Raw genomic sequence first — 14,796 nt, 5'->3', positions numbered from 1 at the left:
CGCCTTCTCTCAAGGTGCTACAATAGAAATGAATCTTATCTCTAATGAGAGCATAAAAGATAATAACAGAACAACCACCTGCCAGCAGGGCACTATTGTAGGCGCCAACAACAGGGAGATATTATGCTTACGTGGGCACCCTACTCATGGTGCAACGTTATCATTTACCATGCATGCAACTTAACCACAATGTGCCCTAGAACACACATACTTAGGTTAAAAGAAACATTTACTTGACCTAGTCGCCACATGTATTATATGTACCCCTAGATTAAAAAATACTCTTTACTAGTAGCCTTATACTAACGTATAAAAATGTTATTTTAATTATGCCTTAACGGACCTATAAACAAAACTGGGCCTAACACATGACTCACTTTATAGGCCCATCAACCGAGTTGTCCTGCCCACTCCATGCACCGAGCTCCGACCACTGATCACTGAGCCCTGAGCGCTCTGTCCAGTACAATGTGCATAAAGACCTATCGATGTTCAACATGGTTCTAATTTTTTTTTTAAATGATTTCATTTGTTTTTTTTAGTTTGACTAATGACACAATGAGACGTTATATGTATTTAACATTTTAAGCTAACGTGAAAAATGTGTTGTCTTTATAGATATTTTTTAGGTGAAAGAAACTTAATTTTTAAACATTAAAAAGAAGAAGAAAGTGAGATTTTCTGCAGTAGTGTTAATAATGACGATTGGGCTTGTGGTTTTGACATTATTAATTCATGTAGTTTGGTGCTTATCTATTGTAACCCTCATCCATTACAGCTACAAGATGATAACGACTGATATTGAGACATTGATGAGCATTGAAGCAAATTCATCAACCCAACATAAGAGAAGAAGAGCAAAATCAAAAGAAAGGAAGAACATGACTTAGGCACCTACATAAAAGGGACAAATCTCATATCACTGATTCTACCACTATACAATTGTTTCAAATGTAATTTCATGTGTCCAACTCTATCTGTCTGCCAAATCATCACTCATTTAATGACATCAATGATAATCTAACAAAAGGAACCAAATTAAGTTATTTTTAAAAAAAATTGGGACCACGTTGAATAAAAAAGTGGTACATTTTTTACTTCTTATATTGGGATCAAATGTGGTATTAAACCTAAATTGGATTATAAAAGACTTTGGTTATGTTGGGTACATTTGTTTGCTTTAGTAATTTCTTGTTCACATGGACTAAAGAGCGATGTTTGTTGGTCTTTTTTTAATTAATCAACGACGATATGCGAGAAAAGAAAGATGATAGGTTGATTGAGGTGTCCTAAGTGAGGTGAAACAAGGAGAGACAAGTGACATTATATGCTTTTCGATCCTTACCCATTAAATGTAATGCACGAAGAATCCAAATATACACCTAAATTTATTCCTTTGCATGTGACGATGGAGTTTTGTTTGTTAGCCACATTTCCTTCTCTCCTACTTGGTATGAGACCATTATTGTGTTTTAGTTTTTTCTTTAGTGTGATGTTGCTTTGCGAAAGCATTCCTGTTTTACTATCACATGGTTTTGACAAAGCCTTTGTTACTCCCTTTCTCTTTGGTTCTTCATTGTAGTTAATGAGCTTCATCATGTAAGACATCATTGCAAGTTATTGAACCAAATAATCAATTATGATCATTACATAACTAACTACGATAAAAAGAAGTTACGTATTGATTATACACGAGTCAATATCAATTATATTTTTTTTCTGGATAATCGATTATATATTGTCATAACCAATTATGATTTTTTTTTTCTTTTGGTGGCTGTGACATATTATGCATTTCATGTTTCAGTGCAATTAGTTTTCCAATGCAATTACAATTAAGCATATAACTTTGTAGTGTGGTTAAGTCCTTGTTATTATGTTATATAATCGCAGTGTCTTCCTTAACCCTTACAACACCATTGACATTCTTACACGCCTCCCACGCTACCTTCCCCGGGTTGTAAGCCAATTCCATTTCCACAATTGACCAACAATTGGTTGAATTCCATGGAGATGTTGTGAGCTTGAGGAGGTATATATGGAAATTTGCACAACTTCAAGTGGGATGTGAACAGGAAGTTAGGATGGAGAAGTGCAAGATGTTGTCATCTATGAAGCTTTGACACAACTCAGAAGCCTTGCTTATGTGCTTCGAACACATGCCATACATAGACACACGTCATATATGTGTACGACACAGTGTCAAATACATTGAATATTTTATTTCAAATATCATGTACGAAACTACTTTTTTTGAATTCTTCATAGTGCCACTCTCATTACTTTTTTCAATTGAAAATATAATGCAACTAACCTACGTGTATTTTTTATATTATTATTTAATTTATAGAAAAATATTTTGAATTGATTACAATGCATTTTTTTATTTGAAATTTAATATTATTATTTAATTTATAGGTTCTTTTAAATTGATCATAATGTCACTCTCTTATGCAGGTGGACTTTCACTCGATTTTCATCGCTAAAGCTTGGCAATCTGTCAAGACAGAGATCGATCTACTTGGTCACCTCGGATTCACCATCTCAAACTACTCAACCTCAAGCTCGGCAAGAACAATTATTTTTTTAAAAAAAAATACTATAATTAGTTTTTAATTTGTTACAAGTTTTATTTTTATATTCGTAAATTATTTCTATTTGATGAATTTATTTGATTTTTATATTTAAGTAAATTTTTTATATTTAATTTATTTTTGTTAGGAAATTAAGATGAATATACGTACTCAAGTTATTGAACAAGAAGATGAAGCAAAATCTTTGCAGAGACATATTTCAATGTTAAGAAAAATTCCTAGTGATGGAAATAAAATTTGTGCAGTAAAAAATACTGAAAAAATAGTGATATTTATCATCAATGTTCTTATCTCACAAATTGTTGATGATGTTACCTTTATTAAAAATTTCATTGTGGGTTACTATATGAGATTATCAATGTTCAAAAACTTCAACTCATTGAAGTTGTTTTTTGTTGCTCTAAAAAGATTTGATTCAATCATAGTAATGCTAAAAAGGTTTAGAAGTTTGAAAAAAGGACTCCAAGAGATGGTTACTAGTGAGGCATGGTCTTCTTATAAAGAAGATAACCTGAATATTGCACAATTTGTGAAAGAAACTTGTTGATTGATAATTGGTGGATGAAAGCTGATATTATAGTCATGAATGATTAAATGAAGATTCACAAAAACTTGCCCCACATCAAGATGTGGAAATTATTCATGAAAGAAAGAAATGTTTTAAGGGGTACTTTGATAATGTGGAGATAAGGACACAAGTAAATATAGAGTTTGCAAACTTTTCAGATGGAAGAGATGATTTTGCTAATGCTGACTCTTTAAGGGATAAAGGTAAAATGGATGCAAAATCATGGTGGATTGTTCATGAAGCTTATGCACCAACACTCCAGAAGATAGCTCTTAAGCTACTTGTACAACCATGTTCTTCTTCTTGTTGTGAAAGGAATTGGAGTACCTACTCTTTTATACATTCTTTTGAAAATAAATAAGATGACGCCTAAGAGGACAAAAGATCTAGTATTTGTCCATAGTAATCTTTGTCTCCTCTCAAGAAACTCCTCAAAATACAAAGAAGAGAAAACTAAATTGTGGGATATTACAAGAGATGATTTTTTATTGGATTTAAATGCAACTCTTGAGATTACTAGCTTATGATGAACCAAAAGTAGAAGTTGTATTTTTCAATAAGGATGAACAAATGTAAAATTCAAACATTATGTACCGGTTGGTACCGGATGACTCAGTCACTCGACCTCGGTGATCGACTGACCGTGCCAAAGCATACTTAAAACATTTAATAAATGACATCAACGACAGTTACAAGAGCCCTTTATGAGTCACATTTATGTCCCGAATTATGTGGGAAATATCTCCAAATAATCAACTAAATACTGATTAACTAAAAGATAATACATATATTTTTTCAGATATACCAACATACCTATATACTAGTGTATTTCCCTATAAATCAGGGATCATGATACACATCAGTGGACAACTGATATTCAACCCATCACAACAAGGGCCCATGACAAACAGTATAAATAAACCCTTTTGCAGAGGTGTAAGGTACGCTTTAATCAGTTTAGAAATATACACTTTATATACAAAATACTTACTTGATCGTCGGAGTACCTTTTTCAGGTCAGCCCCGATCGAGCGCCAACATTTGAGGAAGGAGCGAGAAGATCACCGACATATAAACAATTGTACAACCAGTTACAAGTACTATCTAGACCCTTTTTGCCTATATAGGTACAATGTCGCCCACCGTGTGGCCGAGATAGTAGTAAATTTCATAATCAAATCCAGACTAGCAACAATGGTGTTAATAAGAAATGCAGTCAACCACGATCAGATCACTGAGGAGCATGTCACAATAATTCAAACACTTTAGACTCAAGTGGAGGAGATGCGTCAGAAAGGCATCGAAGATCAACGGAGGAATGAAGAGGAGGTGCGCCTTCTTAAGGAGCAAAATAAAGAGTTGAAGCAACGACAAAATGAATTCAAACGAGAGGAGAAATCTCGATCAGGCAATCACACTCATACGAAAACAACAACAACTCAGACACAAATTCTAGATGCACCGAGCGACCCCACACGATTGATGATGACGAGGATATGAAAGAACATCCTTTTACTGATGAAATTATGGAAGCGCAACTCCTCTCTAAATGGAAGGAACTGAGCATCAAACTCTATGATGTCTCTACAGATCTGGACGAGCACCTGAACATTTACAAGACACGTATCAATCTCTACACGACGAATAAGGTCGTTTGGTGTAAGGTTTTCCCCACTACCCTGGGGCACTCAGTTGGTTCACCTTACTTCCACCAAACTCGATGGACAGTTTCAAAGCCCTGACGAGAAAAATCACCACTTATTATGCGACGAGTCGACTGCATCGTATGTCGTCCTTGGCCCTCCTCAACGTAAGACAGGAAAAGGGGGGATCTTTGCATACATTCATGGAGAGATTCAATAAAGTCTCCATAAGCATCAGAAACCTCATGCCAGAGATAGCCATGCATCATCTGGTCTCGGCACTCTAACCTGGCTAGTTCACCAACAATCTGATCCAAAGACCAGCCAAAGATCTTGATGAATTACGAAATTGAGCAACTAAGTTCATGCAGATTGAGGAATTGCCCAACTTCCATAATAGTGTTAGGGCCGAGAATGGAGGATATAAAGGAAAAGAGAAAAATAGAGGAAACCGATCCACATCCGGTTGGTTGGACAGGTTCAGAGAAAACCGAGGGCCTCGGTTCTATACATACACCTCATTGAATGCTGCAAGAGGTAAAAATTATGGACAAGGCCCTATAGGTCGATTTACTCTTGACCTTAAAACAACTGCAAAGTTCGAGAAACGTCGATATGTCCAAACACTATCAGTACCATCACAACTTCGGCCACAAGATCGAGGGGTGTCAAGCATTGATGGACAAGATAGAGGAGCTTATCCAAGTCGGTTATTTGCGCAGGTTTGTTCAAACAAACACTAGGTCATACCGATCCTCGCAAAAGAAGAGGTGTCCTCCCAGGAAACGGAAAGAGCAATATACACGACGTGGACGAGAGGGATCACATCATTTTGACGATGACCAATGCCCTGCCAAACAGAGAAGAAGAAGTGAAAGTCTTGTACGGGAGGTCATCAATACCATAGCTGGTACGATCCCACTCGGAAGCGTCGGTCGAAGAGACGGACGATTACGTAGAAGTCCTTCCTTGGAAAGTAGAAGTCTCAAACACATTACGGGGTATGTAAACACTATCGCTGGAGGATTTGCTGGAGGAAGATGTTCTAGTTCCGTCCGGGAGAAGCATCTTCGGGCCATTCAATCGGTCCACTCAATAACCACCAAAGGCCGACCAAGGATTCCACCGATAATTTTCACATATGACTACTTCATCGCCATCGACCCAGCCCAGGACGACCCCATGGTCATCACTATGGAGATCGACAAATTTGCCATCACCAATGTCTTCGTGGATCATGACAACTCGGTTGACATTTTGTATTGGAAGACTTTGAAGAAAATGAGGATTCCATAATCAAAAATCCAACCCTACAATGACCAGATTGTTGGATTTTCTGGTGAGCAGGTGGACACGCGAGGATTCATTGACTTGTACACCACGTTCGGAGAAGAGGGGTACCTTTCCAAAACAATAAAAATCAAGTATCTCTTGGTAAACACAAATACCTCTTATAATATATTGCTTGGTCGGTCGTTAATTAACCGTCTGAAGGCAATAATGTCCATTCCTTACCTTGCAATGAAGTTTCCATCGGTAGCCGATGACATCGTTACGATCCATGTCGATCAAAAGATGGTTCGTGAATGCTATGTTGCAAGTTTGAAGGTTGAACCAACCAGTCGGCTATACAAGGCCTCACTGTGTGGATGATCCATTGGAATGAGGGGATGGCTTGCCATGATCTAGGGAACCGACCAAGGATTGATCCCGAGAAAGAAGGTCAAGAGAACACATGGTCGCCCTTGTCAATCTTTATCTCGGCTCGACGAAGCCCGCATTGAACCAAGCGAGGACCTTGACCTATTACCCCTCCAGGATGAAGAGCATGCAACGCGCATGGGGACTTCCCTGAAATTGGACGACAGCAGGCTGGTAAGACAAATGTTAATTGATAATGCTTGTTTTCTTGGAAAACTTCAGATATGCCTAGAGTAAGTCCAGACGTTATTACACATCATCTTTCCGTATATAAATAGGCTAGACCAATTGCTCAGAAGAAATGAAGGATGGGTGAAGAGAAAAGTGATGTCGCACGGCAAGAGGCCGATAAGTTAGTAAAAACTAGCTTCATAAAAAAAAACACACTACATCATCTAGTTGGCCAATGTGGTCATGGTAAAAATGTCCAATGGCAAGTGGAGAATGTGCACTGACGATACCGACCTCAACAAAGCTTGTCTGAAGGATTCTTATCCTTTACCGAGTATCGACCGCCTCGTCGATGAAGAGGCCGACCACAACATTCTATGTTTTTTGGATGCATACTCTGGATATAACCAAATTCAGATGCAACAAAGAGATAAAGAAAAAATTGTGCTCATGACTGATTGTGACATATTCTATTATGAAGTCATGTCGTTCGGTCTAAATAAATGCAGGTGTCACCTATCAAAAGTTGATGGATTACATATTCAAAAGGATGCTCAACCGGAATGTCAAGGTTTATGTTGACGAAATTGTGGTCAAATCCGACTCATGCCAACAACACATCCAAGACCTACAGGAAGTATTTCAAGGTCTTCGAAACTATGGTATGCGGTTCAACCCCCGACAAGTGTGCGTTCAGGGTAGAAAGAGGAAAGTTTTTGGGTTTCATGCTCAAACCCGAAGAAATGTAGGGCGATCACCGAGATGCGTAGCCCCGAGAATATCAAAGAAACTCAAAGACTGATCGGGCGGCTAACAACCCTCTCTAGATTCGTACCAAGGCTAGCAGAGAAAACCAAGCCCATCGTACAATTGTTACGCAAGCTGACTAAGTTCCAATGGACATACGAGTGTGAAGGAATTTTTCTTCAATTAAAAGCTTTCTTGGCATCCCCCTTGGTTATCCAAAAGTCGAACGCCACAAAGCCTATAATCATTTACCTTGTTGTCTCAGAAGACGCGATTAGTGCAACATTGGTACAAGATGTTGAGAAGGAGGAACGACCACTTTATTTCATCAGTTGGGTACTTCACGACGCTGAGGTATGTTACCAGATGATTGAAAAGGTAGCCTTGGCCTTGGTGATAACAACATGAAGGATGCACATGTATTTTCAGAATCATGGTATAATAGTCAAGACCGATTATCCCATAATGAAGATACTAGAAAAGCCGGATTTGGCCGGCCGGATGATTGGATGGTCGTTGAATTATCCAAATTTCAGATTCTATATCAGCCCAAAGGGGTAAGTAAATCTCAAGCTTTGGCCGATTTTGCAGCCGAGCTTAGCCCTCATCTGATCAAGGAGGAGGACTTCCAGTGGATCTTGCATGTCGATGGGTTCTCTAACAATAGATCATGTGGTACATGGGTAGTGCTTGGGGGACCGGGCGATATCCTCCTCGAGCAAGCCTTAAAATTTGATTTCTAAACATCAAATAATCATGTTGAGTATAAAACCATTATAGTTGGTCTCAATCTAACACTAGATATGAAAAACTTATTTGCAAAAGTGACTCCCAACTTGTTGTCAAACAATTGAAGGGAGAGTTTGAAGTAAAAGAATCGTTGCTCCATAGGTACTATCATTTTGTTCAAAATTTAATTGCCAGGTTTACTGAGGTAAGGATTGAACACATCCGTCGGGAACACAATACCTGGGTTGATATGCTCTCACGGTTAGCCACTATCAAGAAGAAGGGGCACCGTCGGTCGATCATCTATATTAACCTCAAGAATCCCAACGTTAGCTCGAACCAGTGTATGATAACTGAAGTAGAACCAAACTGGATGACACCCATCAAACAGTTTTTAGGAATTGGAGATTGCAGAACTGATACAACCCAATTAGCCAAGCAGATGATCAAGGATACAAGAGACACAAGTTTCAGAAGGACCTCAGTAAAAGAAGAATTGAACATAGGCCAGAGTATCAGATGTTCTTTCTTCTAGTCTTTTTAAAATACAAGTTTATGTAAATAAATTAGACTCACTTTGGGGGTCAAAATAGAAGAATAAGCTAGAGTAGGGTGTGCTTAGTAATTTAAGTAGGGTTTGCTTAGTAATTTGAGTAAGGTGTGCTTAGTAATTAGAGTAGAGTGTACTTAGTAATTTGAGTAGGGTGTGCTTAATAATTTGAGTAGGGTGTGCTTAGTAATTTGGCCTTATGCCAAGCCCACCTTTCATGACATGTGAACCTAGGTTTAGGGTTTTTTTGACCTACCTTCTAGAAGGTTTCTCACAAATGACACTCCTACCCCTCTATCTTGCTCTCCAAGTCACTTTCTCCTATATAAAGGGTGTCTTGCCTCATGTACTTACACATTGAATTTGGATAGTAAAGAAACTCTGCAGGAGTGTTTTTGTGAGACTAGAGAGTTGTCATAGTGGGTCTTATCTTGAGTTTGTGAGCACTTCAAGTGGCGGCAATTTCACCACTCATCTTGGAGTGCCTCATTTCTCCAAGTGGCATGACAACCCTTTTTCTTCCATAAGCTTTCTTCATCTCTTCACCTTTTCCTTTCTTTTCTTTACACCACTTTCCATTCCATTTTATAGTTTTCTCCTCTTTACAATTTGGTCATCTATTATATTTGTTTCTTTTTGTTCTTCAATTTCGCACCTCATCATCACTTTATATTTGTGTTTTTCTTTTTGCCCTCTAGAAGTGAACCTTAACACTTACTTAAGCACTTTGTTAAGTTCATGTCTAGTGGAAATCTTCTTTGGGTTTCTCACCATAATTGTAAATCTAAAATCATAAACAAAAGAATAACCTATAAAAACATTGAATCCTAAAATCAACTCACATCATGAACTCAATCAGAAAAGACAATGAGACAGCAAGCCACTTGGTTTCTTCTTATTGACCAAGATCTCTATCGCCGAGGATACACTCGGTCGCTGTTAAAATGCATCTCTCCTGACCAAGCCGAATATGTCATGCGAGAGATACACGATGGGGTATGTGACACTCATTTAGGGATGAGAACAATGGTTGCTAAGGTGTTAAGGGCAAGTTGCTATTGGCCGACCGTGCAAGGCGACTATACAAATTTTGTTTGAAAATGTGTCAAATTTCAGGAATACGGTAGTTTATCTCACTGAAAGCTCGAGAATCTTCACTACATTCTCTCCCCGTGGCCGTTTGTGAAATGGGGAATGGATATCATCAAACCCTTTACACTAGAAAAAGGGCATTGTAAATTTCTTCTAGTCGGGATAGATTACTTCACCAAGTGGATCGAGGCCGAACCTCTGGCAGCAATCACAGCTCGAAATGTTCAAAACATTGTATGGAGAAATATTGTTTGTCGTTTCGAGATACCCCATGTAATCATAACCGAAAATGGCCGACAATTCATTGACCGGGGACTTGCTGAAGCTCGATATCAAACATATCACGAGTTCAGTAGAGCACCCTCAATCTAATGGCCAAGCCGAAGCTGCCAACAAAGTAATTCTCAACGAATTAAAGAAGAGACTCGACCCAGCTAAAGGCAAATGGACCAAGGAGCTTCTCGATGTCTTGTGGGCTTATCGGTGTACGCCACTGTCCACCACACAAGAAACCCCTTTACATCAAACACTGAATCCTTGTTGAAGTCAGAGAACCCTCTCTACGACAACAACCACTCGATCTCAACCTCAACAAAGAAAGCTTGTTGGTTGGCCTCGACTTAATCAACAAGTTCAAAGATAAAAGCAAAATAGGGAAGAAGCATGCAAGGTTCGGGCGGCAAGGCGATACAACTCTAAAGCAATACCATGAAGCTTTCAGAAGGGATACTTAGTTTGGCGATTGCGTAGCGACGCCCATAAATAATGAGGGAAAATTCTCAAGTAATTGGGAAGGACCTTTCCGCATTTCAGACATAATGGCTGACAGAGCCTATTACCAAGAATTTTTATCAGGAAAATCTATACCGAGAACGTCGAATGCCACGCATATCAAGTTTTATTACAGTTGACAATTCTAATAAAAGACAATGTACTCTTTCCTCGCTCAGTTGTTTTATCCCTAAAGAGGATTTTCGACTAAGAAGGTTTGAACGAGGTACTTTAAAATTATATATTCTTACCTTGAATATTCTATACAATATTGACACAGGTACCACTCGGTAATGGCAACCGCTAAACTACTAGCGACCCTTACCGATCGAAAGATTGTTACATGCTACACCGTCATACCAACTGCTACTCGATAATGGCAGCCACTTAACTACTAGAGACCCTTATCGATCAACCGCTCAGTCGAGGCGACCACTTAAGTACTAGCGACCCTCACCGACCGAACAATTATCATTCGATAATGGTAGTCGCTTAACTGCTAGCGACCCTTATCGATCAACCGGTCGGTCGAGGCAACTGCTTAACTACTAACGGCCCTCACCGGCCGAACAACTATCACTCGATAATGACAACTGCTTAATTACTAGCGATCCTTATTGATATAAAACGACATATACCTAAGGAAACAACAAGCACTTCCGAAAAGGGTTAGTCATCTCAAGATACAAAGCCAGACCCCTCTAAGCCTCGAGAAAGAATCAACAAAAGAAGAAGAAGCTATAAACCCGAATATCAGAAGTTCTTCCTGTTGGTCTTCTTAAAAAATAGAATATGTTTGTAAATAATTTGGGCTCACTTTAGGGGTCCAAATAACAAAGATAGGCTACAATAAGGTGTCTTTAGCATAATAGAGAATGTAGTTATCATTTTAGCTTGAGCTGAAAGGAATAAAAAGAAATAGATGGAATGTATTTCTGATGTATATTACAAATGTGATTACAGTCTCTATTTATAGACTGTTTTACAATCTAATTAAGGAAGGAAATAATAGGTAATAAAAGACAATTATAATGGTTGTTTAAAGCTGTACAAATCAAATAAAATCAAATCACTAACAAATTTGTCCTAATAAATATAAAATGGAATCTGCACTTAATTACAACATAATTCTCCTGATTATGCAACACTCCCCCTCAAGTTGGTGAATGTATATCTATCATTCCCAACTTGCAAGTAAGATCTTCGAATTGTTTTGTGAGAAGTCCTTTAGTAAACATATCTGCCAATTGTAGTCTTGACGGGATGTACTCAGTGGCTATAAGACCATCATCCAACTTCTCCTTAATAAAGTGTCGGTCTATCTCTACGTGCTTTGTTCGATCATGTTGAATCGGATTGTGTGCAATACTAATAGCGGACTTATTATCACACCCCAAGCCCATAGGAGCTTCATATTTTATTTTAAGGTCATTAAGTATGATCTTCACCCATAATAGTTCACACACCCCTTGAGCCATGGCTCTAAATTCTGCTCTGCACTTGATCTTGCAACTACATTTTGCTTCTTGCTCCTCCATGTCACCAGATTTCCACCCAAGAACATGCAGTAGCCTGTGGTGGATCTCCTATCAACAATCGATCCTGCATAGTCAGCATCAGTATATACTTTCATGGATAAGTTTTCCCCTTTTTTTGAATAACAATCCTTTTCTTGGAGAGGCTTTTAAGTACTGAAGAATTCTATCTACTGCTTGTGAGTGTCTTTCCCTTGGATCATGCATAAATTGGCTAACCACACTAACTGCATAGGCTATGTCTGGCCTAATGTGTGATAGATAAATGAGTTTCCCCACAAGTCTTTGATATTGTGTCTTCTCCACTTTTGGGTTTTCCTCATCATTCCCAATCCTATGATTTTGCTCTATTGGCACTCCAGTGGGCTTACAACCCAACTTACCAGTCTCTTTGAGAAGATCAAGGACGTATTTCCTTTGAGAAATAAAGATGTTCTGTCTTGAGTAAGCAACCTCTATCCCAAGAAAGTACTTTAGCTTCCCAAGATCCTTCATCTCAAATTGAGCAGCTAGTCTCTCCTTCAAATTTTGTTTTTCAATCTCATCATCACCTGTAATAATCATATCATTTACATAAACCAAAAGTAGAGTGAGTTTACCATTTTGAGAATGTTTTATAAACAGAGTATGGTCACCTTGGCTTTGTCGGTACCCCAAAGATACCATAGCTTGAGTAAACCTTCCAAACCAAGCACGAGGTGATTGTTTAAGACCATACAAGGCCTTCTTAAGTCTGCACACCTTATTTTCTTTATTAACATTACCATAACCCGGTGGAATCTCCATGCATACTTCTTCCTCCAAGCTTCCATGCAAGAAGGCATTCTTAACATCAAACTGATGCATCTCCCAATCAAAGTGCGTTGCCAAGGAGAGAATAATTCTGACTGTATTCATTTTTGCTACTGGAGCAAAAGTTTCCTCATAATCGATCCCATAGGTTTGAGTGTACCCTTTTGCAACCAACCTTGTTTTATATCGATCCAACGTGCCATTAGACTGATACTTCACTGTGTATATCCACCGACAACCCACTGCCTTCTTATCCTTTGGTCTCTCTACAATCTCCCAAGTCTCATTCTTTTCTAATGCCTTCATTTCTTCATCCATGGCAAGAACCCAGTTCTAATCCTTTAAGGCTTCTTGTACTGATGTAGGGATTATAATAGAATCAATAGCTGAAAGAAAACTCCTGTGCTGCATAGAAAGTTTTTCTGTAGACACAAATTGAGATATAGGATATTTGGCACAAGATCTTTTTTCTTTTCTCAAGGCAATAGGTAAATCATCTAGGTTAGTTTTATTTAAAGTGTCCTCAAGAGTCTCATAGGTATGAGTTCTTACCTCTGGTTCGGACAATTGAAGTTGCTGTTCGATCAGGACGGGTTCTTGTTGCCTTCGTTGGTATTGTTTCCCAAAGTATCTGTCCTCATTATTCTTCTCTGGTAATGATGTTGGCATAGGGTCTTTGTCATTCTCCCTAAGAACGAAATTCTGCAACAAAGGAAAAAGTTGCAACTCAAGGTCCTCAGCTTCTTGAATACTCTCCCCCTGAAGCTGAGAACTAGGAAAGAAAGACTCTGTTTCATGGAAGGTGACATCTTTGGAAATATAAACTTTACGACTTTGAGGATGATAACATTTGTACCCCTTTTTGTTGGGGGCATAACCAATGAAGACACATTTGATGGCACGAGGATCTAACTTACCTCGATACGGGCTATGAACATGGACAAAAGCTGGACAACCAAAGACACGACTCTGAAGACTAGTTAACATGGGAAAAAAAGGATAGAATGTGGTCATAAGCTGAATATGAGTAACACCCTCTAGAACCCGAGAAGGTAATCTATTAATCAAATAAGTGGCAGTCAGGACGGCTTCCCCCAGTAAGATTTTGGAACAGACATTTGGAAAAGTAAAGCTCTAGTTACCTCAAGGAGATGACGATTTTTTCTTTCAGCAACCCCATTTTGTTGAGGAGTGTCCACACAGGTTAATTCATGAACAACTCCATTTTCCTGAAGAAACTTTGAAAGGTTCTGGTTGACATATTCTCATCCATTATCAGAACGTAATCTCTTAATTGGACTTTCAAATTGTGTTTGAACCATTTTGTAAAAATTTACAAACAAGTGAAAAACTTCAGACTTATCTTTCATGAGGAATATCTAGGTAACGCGAGTACAATCATCAATAAATGAAACAAACCATTTTGCACTTGAGATATTAGGAATAGATGAAGGTCCCAATACATCAGAATGAATAAGATCAAAAGGTTTTGAACTTCTATTATTATTCGAAGGAAAAGTTGTTCTATGGTGTTTAACAAACTGACAAACATCACAATGAAAAGACTCAACCGATAATTTTGTAAATAAAACAGGAAATAAGGATTTTAGGGTACTAAAAGGAGGATGTCCAAGACGTCTGTGTTGAAGCCATATCTGAGAAGATGACCAAGATTCAGTGTCTTGCTGAAGACTAGAAGTGTGGGCCTGTAGTTTAGCACATTTTTTAGTTTCTTCCTGTTGTAAGTAATATAACCCGCCCTGCTCTTTAGCAAGTCCAATTGTCTTCCCCGTGGCAAGATCCTGAAAAACACAATGGGAAGGAAAAAATGTCACTGCACAATTTAAATCTTGGGTAATCTTTTGAATAGACAAGAAGTTATTAGATAGGTTGGGAACATGAA

The sequence above is a fragment of the Phaseolus vulgaris genome, chromosome 7, assembly GCF_000499845.2.
Source record: "Phaseolus vulgaris cultivar G19833 chromosome 7, P. vulgaris v2.0, whole genome shotgun sequence".
Taxonomy (NCBI): domain Eukaryota; kingdom Viridiplantae; phylum Streptophyta; class Magnoliopsida; order Fabales; family Fabaceae; genus Phaseolus; species Phaseolus vulgaris.
The sequence above is the reverse complement of the archived record's forward strand: the minus strand, read 5'-3'. Positions refer to the sequence as shown.